Source organism: Denticeps clupeoides, unplaced genomic scaffold, assembly GCF_900700375.1.
Source record: "Denticeps clupeoides unplaced genomic scaffold, fDenClu1.1, whole genome shotgun sequence".
NCBI lineage: Eukaryota > Metazoa > Chordata > Actinopteri > Clupeiformes > Denticipitidae > Denticeps > Denticeps clupeoides.
The window spans coordinates 46,880-57,703 of record NW_021629741.1 but is presented as its reverse complement, the minus strand read 5'-3'; positions in this window follow the sequence as shown (position 1 = coordinate 57,703).

Below are 10,824 nucleotides of genomic sequence, written 5' to 3'. Positions count from 1 at the left end.
AGAGCAAATTCAATGATGACATAAAGGAACAAATTCCAGATCAGACTGTTTGCCGCACCCCTTTTTACACCGAAATTGAAATTAGGATCTTCTTCATTATCTGGAAACGACTCTCTTGCTGCTCTTCTTTCTGTTCCAGCAACATCCTGAGCGTCGCTTATATGCTGGACAATCTAGGGATGAACTTGTAGATCACCATGTAGATCACCATCCCTCATGCCTCACGCCTCACATCCTCTTTGCATTGTGGTCTCTCCATATCAGCTATGGCTCATGTTTTTCTTGGGTCAGGACTCAGTCCATCCTCAGACAACACATCTAATATGAATGTCAGTGACTTTCAGCCAATTCACATTTATTTGTTCAATTTCAGGTTGACACTTTTTTTTGTGAAGTGACGTCATTGTGAAACCACAGCACAGCACATGGTGCCACAACAAAATGTGTCCTCTGCTTTTAACCATCACCCTTGGTGAGCAGTGGGCAGCCAGTAGTGCATGCCTGCATGCATACATGGAACGTTATCGAGAAGATTGATGAACTGACTGATTGGGTGAGCTTTCATCATACTGCAAAAGAAAAAATGATGCATTATGAATATGTTTGGATGCTAGAGATGCTAGAAGATACTGAGACCTAGTGAAGGTTGCATCAAATGAGTGATTGATGGTGGTCAGTCTTGGATCCGATAAGTAAAGTGAGGGTGAAGGACAGAATGTGGTGGTCAGAGATGTGAAGAGGAGTGAAAGAAAGGTCGGTAGGTGTCGGGCCACTCTACCATAAAGCATGGTATATAGAGAAGATCCGTAGAGAAGATCGTGAGGTCCTGGACGTAGCTGATTTGGTCACTGTAACATGGTAGGTGGTAGTAGCCTAGAGGGTAACACACTCACCTATAAACCAGAAGACCCAGGTTCAAATCCCAGTTACTAGCATTGTGTCCCTATCAGAACTACATGATTGACCTCCTCCCTCGACACAGGAACACTCCAGATGATGCTGAGTTGATGTTAAAACTCACTGGTGTTTAAAACTCTTCAGCGTTTACAGCGGTGATCCCCTAAATCTGCCTCCCCCTATTTACAGAATTTCAATAATCAACCAATATCAGCATGTAACTTTGTCTAATCGTTCAAATGTGACATGTAGCACCAGGTTCCGGAGAAACGTTATTTCACTATGTACTGTCTAACATGTATATAGCTGAAATGAGAATAAAGCTTAACTTAAACTTCAATGTAGTAGCATTCAGTGACATGTAAGTTCTGTATGTTACTTTATAGATTTATTGTGGCGTCAGGATGAAAACCGTACAGGGTGGTGCCTTCTGGGCACGTGCAGAGATATCTGAATACTTAAGACCTTTTAAGGTACTACCATATGAGTGTTTGAAAGTGAAGGTCATTGTGAAACGCAGCACAGCACACGATGACAGTGTACGGAGCAGTGTGTGAGGACGGTGCTTTGTTCAGTGGGACCACAGTGGAGTGAGAGAGAAGGGTCTTTGGACATCTAGTGGACATAAGAAGTCATTGCAATTAAAAGTGCTTAAGGTTTTGAGTAGATATTTTAAAATAGATATTTCAATCCATGAATCTATGTTTTAGTTCACAGTAAAACTAAATAAACGAAATAACATTGAGTGACTAAAGATTTCTTTCATTTATTTGAACATGTTTAACATTTGTTTGCACAAAAGATATACATTTTCAGTTCTGATGTGTAATTGTGCAAATGTGAATAAATAAAATGTTTCTGCTTAAATGTGTGGCTCCTGATTGGCTGCTCAGTGCTATTACATGTGAAGATATGTTTACAACATACAGTTGCTAGGCAACACCGGATGAGCCAGTTGTAATTTCATTACTCCTGCTTTCTTTAGACAACAAATAGAATTTTTACCACAAAAGCCTTTTTAAAGGCTAACTTCTTTTACTGTTTTAGCGTTGTTATTGATTAGTGTTACTGTTTAGGCTAAAATTAACTTAATATAGTTAGTAGTTTTTTTTCCTTTTAGCCTCTGGTTGAGAGATTAGCTTAGCATAACTTAGCGCAGCAAAACTTAGCTTAGTATAACTTTAGTTTAGCATTATTTATTACCTGCACAGTTTCTTTTAAGGACACAGAGAGAGAGATTGTTCCAGGTGAAGGATGGGTCGCCCTCGGAAGACAAAGGAACCACCGGTCACCAGGAGGCCACCGCGCAGGATCCTGCCAAAAATAAAAGCTCACATGCTTCACACTGGTAAGGACATTAAGAAACTCCACATAACACTGTGTTTTCTCTTGACTATTCTACTGATTTCCTCATATTTATAACTCAGGATCATTAAGAAAAACAAACCACAGGTGCAGCTCACTGTAAATCCTGTATTTTTGTATCCAGTAAACATATATGGTCCATTGTAAGGTATCAAAGTCAGTTAATTATCACCAAAAATCTCAATGTATTCATATCACTGTGCTTCTCAGGTATACCGTGGGCATGTGTGAGGGACACTAACTCCCCTCCAACTCTGCTGTGGAGCATTCCCTGTATGCAGCAGCTGCAGGCTACTCCACAGCCCCCCCAGCAGAAAGCCAGTCAGGAGGTTGTTTTTCCGGAAGACGTGCTGAGTTCTGTTCCTGGAGTCTGGGACCTGGCTGTGGAGAAGGGCATCCTGCTTCCATGGAGTAGGCCGCAGGTACAGGATGTTCCTGCCACCCCTCTGCCCGGCGTGGTCCCTGTCACCTCCGTCACCAGCGCTCATCAGCCCTCCACTAGCACATCATCCATGGAGCTTGAGGAGCGCTGGATTCTTCAGGATCAGATGGAGGAGGAAATGATGACCAGCGACCCAGCAGCAGACAGTCCACAGGGACCCCACCAGGAAGCCAATCTGGATGACTTTTTGGAGGAGCTGAGCGCCATTCCTGTCATCTGGGACATGGATTTCAAGATGTGCCTCCTCCCTCCACCATACTAGTACCACTATTAGTAGCACAAGCAGCACCAATAGTGATCACTAGTAAAGGTAAGTATGAAGGTAAGTATGAAGGTAAGTATTTAGTGACGGGCTGCACGGTGACATTGTGGTTAGCACCTTGTCTCACAGCTGGAAGATCTGAGTTTCGGTCCCTTCTGTGTGGAGATTTGCAAATTTGCATGTATCTCCCCGTGTCAGCGTGGGTTTTCTCCGGGTTCTCCGGTTTCCCCCACAAAACAACTAGGCCAATTGGAGATGAATTGGACACAAATTGGCACCAATTTAACCTGTAGTTCCTTTAACAGTTTAATAATTTACAGTAGTAGCAAAAAAAAGCCCAAAATAAAAAGGCTCCAGTGGTGGCACTCTTGACCTTCAGGATCACGGCGGGGTTCAACTCCCTGTGGAGTCTGTTTTCAGAATGGCTGCTTATCTAATGTCTAAATGTTTAATGTGCAATTTAAAAAAAACCTTTACATGAGGCTATTCCATAATCTAGCATGGTTTAACTTCAGCAAAGATTCATACTGTCCTCTGTATCTGTGAAATTATTTTACGCTGCTATTGAGCAGGTTGATGGTTTATAAAACCAGCAGTTAACGCTAATAATGTTGATCACTTGCCTGATTTTATGTCCCTCTGGCACACCCATTTCAGCGGTTCTGTAGGCAGTCCTGGAAAACTCTGGAGAGGACATGAGGAGAGCCAGTGCTGACAGTCCGTGAGTGAAACCTGGAGCCAGCTGGTCAGCACAGGTTTTGAGGGAGGAAGAGGAGACGCCGTCTAGACCCGATGCTTTACTGCTCCTGTTTGGAGAAGAAATGACATCTAAATAAGGAAAAATAAAATGTTTAAATCTTTAAATGTGTGTTGTCTTTTACCATGTGTACAACCAACAGTTAGATGATGAGCAACAATGAACATAATTGTATTTAAATTAAACAAGTTAAAACAGGCAGAAGTAAATATTACTGGCCCAGTGCACAAAGGGCTTAACGCATTTGAACTTAAATCGTCGCATAGATCAATTATAGCAGTTAAAGAAGCAAATCACAAACCGCCATATATCACGTGGCATGTGACATGTAGCATTCGTTGACTACGTATTACAGCGTCCACCTTCTTCCTCTGTCCTCCACAGTGGAGTGGATGGTGAAGGATAGAGAAAAGAGAAGAATGAATTAGTGATGAGTTAGTCAATCTTAAAGTCAATACAGAATACTAACAATACTTAACCCTGAGCGGCTCCAGGGGGACTGTCCCTCTCACTACTGACTGTGAGGCGCGCTGGATAAGGCCATCTGATAAATGTTGGAACCTGTTCGGTGTTCCAGGTTAAGTGCATCCTAGATCATGTTCCGTTGATCTAGTGTTCACACTTACTGGACTTTCACATGCTCACTTTTAAACTATGTAGCGTGATGTATCACTTTTTATTCTTTTTCTGAACATTCTGATAAATCAACCTGTCTTAAGATGAGTCTCAAACATTAATAAACTTTTCAAAATCTCCTAGTGTGTAACATAAAATAACGCTAAAATAATCTTAGAATTTTGTGTCAATCTTAAAATAAAACTGAAATTGCTGTGTAGGATACACATTAGCCAATTGTGAGCATGTGACTGTACTTTTATATTCTGTTAATTGTGTCCAGGCCGTGTTCCTAAGGCCTGTACTTAAAGTTGGTGCTCTTAGCAATGAGCACCTCACACCAATCAAGACGATGTCTCTTAACTTGTGAATCTATTGTCAAAAAAGGAATCTGGCAGTGAAGATCATTCCAGGGCAGAGGTAGAAAAAAAAAGGCATTTACCTGGAGGTATGTAATGGTGTAAATGTGTGGTGGTTCACATAGATTATGCTAGAACCAAAAGCAGTATCTACATTCTGGGAACATAAAGTATCAGGAACCTGATTACGGGCCTGAGTAAGAGCCTCCATTACTGGGCTCCTAGTTAGAACTTCACCTGGTGGTCGTGGAGGGGATTGGATAACAGCACTGTCCCCACACACTGCTCCTCGGGCGCTGTCATAACCTGCTAAAAAATCTTAGCTGCTGAGCATATGTTGAATTATAGTTAAAGGTAGGCCATTTTAGGAAAACACCACATTTACACTTTCAGAGTTCAATTAAGTAAAGCATGAAAAAGCACCTTCCTTCGTTTGACACATATATGTGTCAATAAATATATTCAGACAGATTTTACTTTAACTTTATATTTTGTGATATGAAGATGACAGAAGTTGCTCTCAGACACCACAAGGGAGCACGTGAGACTCCAATGGCTCTCTAGTACACCCTGCATGGCTATATATCCCTCCACATTTCAAAGTTTTCTCACCTCCTTGAGATTTTCTATGTCCAATGAGGACATGGGAGGTGTTGACTTTTTGTTTTCACCGATTGCTTTATGGCACCACAATCGTGTTTTTCATTTAATTGAGTGGTGACAAGTTGGCTCATCTTCAGGCTGGATTGTTTTGGAATGAGCACTGGTGCATTTTGTGACTTCAAATCTCAGATTGTACAGTCTGTGCAAAGTCAAAGATGCCAGGAAGAAAGTATGAACCAATGGTTGGATTTCTCAACAATTTGAGGAGAAAAAGAAAGAATCAAGGACTCACGTCTCCCATTTCAAACCAAAATGTCCACATGACCAATACGTCACACTGGCCAATAATGTTTGACAAGAAGGGAAGGTGCAGGGTTCCTGGGTGCACAGAAGTTGTGTGCAAAAAAATGCAACATACATCTTTTGTTTCACAGCACAGTAAAACTGATGTAAAACCATAACATACTATGCTGAGGCGGTTTTGCAGCTGCAGGGGCAGGACGACTGGTTACAATCAAGAGAAAGAGAAATGCAGCCAAGTGCAGGGATATCTTTTTGGGAAAGATGCAACAAGGGTTTCAAACCTGGATTTGAGGATCCTCTGCCATTCCTTCTTGCAGATCCTCTCCAGTTCTGGCATGTTGGATGGTAAACGTTGGTGGACAGCTATTTTTAAGTCTCTCCAGAGATGCTCAATTGGGTTTAAGTCAAAAACCTTCTCCAGAGTGCTCAGAAACGCAGAATGGGCCAACGTTTTTTGTCTTGTTAAAATCCAGGCACTGCTCATCACCTGTCCAATACAGTCCCAACAGTGAAGCATGGTGGTAGCAGCATTCTAACAAGACAATGACCCTGAGCACACAGCTAAAATTACGAAAGGGTGGCTTCACAACAACTCTGTGCCTGTTCTTGAATGGTCCAGCCAGAGCCCTGACTTAAACCCAATTGAGCATCTCTGGAGAGACTTAAAAATAGCTGTCCACCAACGTTTACCATCCAACATGCCAGAACTGGAGAGGATCTGCAAGAAGGAATGGCAGAGGATCCTCAAATCCAGGTTTGAAACCCTTGTTGCATCTTTCCCAAAAAGACTCATGGCTGTATTAGATCAAAAAGACGCTTCTACTAAATACTGAGCAAAGGGTCAGACTACTTAGGACCATGTGATATTTCAGTTTTTCTTTGTGAATAAATCTGCAAATATCTGTATTGTTGTGTCAATATCCGGTGCTGTGTGTACATTAGTGAGGAAAAAAAATTACTTAAATCATTTTAGCAAATGACTGCAATATAACAAAGAGTGAAAAATTGAAGAGGGTCTGAATACTTTCCGTGCCCACTGTGTTCTGGCCAATGCATGTCTCAGTCTACACTCCCTCTGCAGTTCTCTGTAGCCCAAACACAACTCCCTGCCACCTTGGTCATCTAATGTTAGGTAGCGCCTCTTTTCCCACTCGCTCATCAACCTCGGTCTTATCCTGAACTCACAGATACACAGAGCGTACAAACCAAAAGCTTGGTTAAAATTTGAAGTGAAAGTGAATTGATCGTTGAGCACAAATTCATTACATTTACAGCATTTATCAACACAAAACACACCAAAAAACTGCAGGACCATGTCTGACAATGAATATATTCCAAATAAATCAGCAGCCTGATAAATTGCACACCTGCCGCACGCCGAGAGTCCCCGAAAAAGGGCAAAGACATTACCGTAACACATGTAAATGCTCCCACAATTCTACAGGCTCAGACGATTAAAACAAACCATTCAAATCGATCAATGCGATCGTGAGATATTCCTGTGTGTATTGTACAGAATTACAGGCAAAACAGTCTAGAACACAAGACATACGCCGCTGTTTCTGTAGATTCTGAAAGAAGACCAAACTATGATGGTGCGGCAAAGAAGCAAGTTTTTACAATTGAAGAGGTGCTGGATGTTCTAGTGCAACACTGCAGTCCAGCTATTTGTCCTGATCAATCTTCATCTGATGAAGAGGATCTCCTGTAGAAGAGGTTGAGGCATTTTCGGATCTCTTCTTCTGAAAGGTATGTACTCTCTGTTGTAGAACTTATTATTAAAGAACAAATTTTCATATATTTTTTAGTTATATATTTTTGTATGTTTTCTCCCCATACTTGTGTGATATTCTTTGTTGAATTGCTGAGTACAGTATTGTTTATTTTAAATCAGTTACATAATCAAATTGCTGGCTAATAAATAAATACATTTTTACTTCATATATTTTCTACACCCACATCTCTGCCAAGCGGTGACGGGATACTGCAGGGTGCGGCATCCATAGGGTGAAAACACGTCTACGCTGCAGAAAGTGCTGGGTGCCACAGTGCCTCACATCCAAAAAAAATGCAATGCCATGATACACCATAATGTGTATACAGTTAATTTATTCCAGAGATTATTGGAATTGAAAATAGTTATATTCATGTTTTCATTTTAGTATTACTTTTGATTGAAATTAGATTTTCAAAACTGTCCCAGACAGCTGTAATTAGTTGAAATGAATACTTATAGTTACAAGTAAGTTAAATAGTTTTCTCTGTTCTATGTTTAATTTTGGGTATGTCTATTAAAAAAAGTGGTCCAGAGCTCATCAATCAGCAACACTTCTGTCTTCCAGTTGTATTTTATACAGGTAAGGAGCCTGAGTCCTCCGATAGAGCAAATTGTCAGTGATACTTTAGTGTGGGTACTGTATCTGTATAGTTTTTTGTACTTACCGGTGTATCTTGCTCCTTCCAACAGGGCTTGCGGGGACGGGTCCTCCTGCTGTGCACTTCCTGGGGTCAGAAGCGCCGTTTAGCTTCCTCCCTCAGGGTAATCTGCATGCTGGGGACAACAGGTTCCCTAAAATAAGTGCGTTCAAATGAACTAGGCAGAGCAATGTAGCTGCATTGCCTTTGACTTCCCACCAGCAACAGTGCATTCCCATGCGCCAGATCATACAAAAACATGGAAATGTAAGATCACTGTCGTCCAGAATAAAAAAAACTGCATTTTTAAGGAGTGGAGGAACTGATTGGGTGAGTTTTTTAAGATGGACTAGTGGTGCAGGTTTAAATAGTGTTGGTGGACAAAGTGGGCAATGACATTGCAAGTATTAAGCTCTAGTGAGAATTGATTTGTGCATCTATATGAATAACCAGAAATGAATACAGTGAAATGTGGTCTCTGCATGAGGGAGCAGTGGGCAGTTATGACAGGTGCCCGAGGAGCAGTGTGTGGGGACGGTGCTGTTATCCAATCCCCTACACGACCACCAGGTGAAGTTCTAACTAGGAGCCCAGTAATGGAGGCTCTTACTCAGGCCCGTAATCAGGTTCCCAGAATGTAGATACTGCTTTTGGTCCTAGCATAATCTATATAAACCACCACACATTTACACCATTACATACCTCCAGGTCAATTATTTTTTTCGACCTATGCCCTGGAATGAGCTTCACTGCCAGATTCCTTTTTAGACAATAGATTCACAAGTTAAGAGACATCATCTTGATTGGTGTGAAGTGTTCATTGCTAAGAGCACCAACTTTAAGTACAGGCCTTAGTGTTACGTCCTTTAGGCCGTAGAATGGCTTGGAGTGCTCTGTGTTGTGCGTGTTTCTCTTTTAGGCTGTCTGCTGGGTGGAGACCAATTCCCTCGTCAACTGGCAGCCAATCAACGCACAGGACAGAGAATTACTTAAGGACCATTCCAGCCACCATTCAGGGCTCATTGTTGTGGAGCCGAAGGAGGAGGAAGCGAGAGGAGAGATTTGGATTGTGTTAGAGTTGGATAAGCCTTTGTTGTGTGTTAGTGATTAGTGTGGTTAGTTGTGGCTTTGTTGTGTGTTTTCCTCCTGTTGTTGTATATAGCACTTTAGGTAAATAAAAGCACAATATTTTACTTGGGCTTAGTATCTGTGTCTTCCCATCGCACACATTCCCCTCATTTGTTGTCATGTTTCCTGACCCCTAAACCGGTACGTGACATTAGGAACATGGCCTGGACACAATTAACAGAATATAAAGGTACAGTCACATGCTCACAATTGGCAATTTCAGTTTTATTTTAAGGTTGACCTATATAAAGTCTAAGATGATCTGAGTGGTATTTTATGTTAAACACTAACAGATTTTGATAAGTTTATTAATTTTTGAGACTCATTGTCTCTGGGTTCTGCACTTGAGGTTTCATCTGCAGATTTTAAATCCTTTGAGCAGAGAACAAAGAGAAAAGTCAGTTATCTAATTGTACATTGATGTTAAAAAAGTAATAAAATATAACCATAATAAGTAATAAAACATAACCTTTTAAGATGGACTAGTGGTTCAGGTTTAAATAGTGTTGGTGGACACAGTAAACAATGACATTGCAAGTATTAAGCTCTAGTCAGGATCCTGCCATCAGTATTGATTTGTGCATCTACATGAAAAATCAGAAATGTATAAATTACTGTCTAAATGACTAACGATGATCTAATTTCTTTGTATGCATAAATGTATTTCTTCCCCAAGACACTTATTTGCTGACCTGTCCTCAACTTTCAACACCCTGCAACCCCACATCCTGGCTAATAAACTTTCCTCCAACTTTCATCTATTCAACCAGACAATCCTGTGGATATTGGACTTTCTGACCAACCGATCACAGAGCGTACTGGTTAACAAAACTGTCTCTGACCTCCGTTATACCTCCACCTGGTCACCTCAAGGCTGTGTCCTTTGCTCTTCATCTTATACACAGATGACTGCAGGCACAGACACCTGCTGCCAGGCCCCTCACAAAACCATGGTCTGCTTCTGCAGGAGTTTGTGGACTGGTGTGACACCTCATGTCTGGAACTGAACGTCAGAAAACCAAGGATTCTCTCACCAACAGGCAGAGAAACCTGGCTGCAGTAGTTACCACCTCTATCCACAGAAAGCCAGTAGAACTAGTATAAATACCTGGGCCAATAATCGAATCAGGTCAACTGCTTGGAAGGCAGGTATGCTCACCACTATACAACCAGGAAGTGTTCCATGTTGTGGAATGACCAAGGGCATCTAGACCTAAAAGTGGAATTTGCTCTTGGTTGAATACAGATCAGATTGAGGTGAGTGGTGGTGTAGTAGTGAGTGGTGGTGTAACTACATGATGTTTACAACAGTCAGCTAATTCCTCTGAGAAATTGTCACAGTTTTTGACACAGAGCATGACACTGGTGAGGAATCAATCTTGTGCTGGATGCCTGAAAGAAACCATGCTCAGGGCAACAGCAGCAAAATACTTGAAATGATCTAAGGATTACATCAGTTTACATGCACTAATTGAAAATTGCATTGCCAATTGGCCATTGAACTTCCAGTTGAATATTTGTGCTTAAAACCATCCAAATTAAACTGGTTTTCTGATCATGACAGTGAGTTGACTGCACTGCAGTGGCCTCCACAATCACCAGATCTCAATCCAATCAGACATCTTTCTGATGTGGTGTGACGAGAGGTTTGAATCATGGATGTGCAGCCATAAAATCT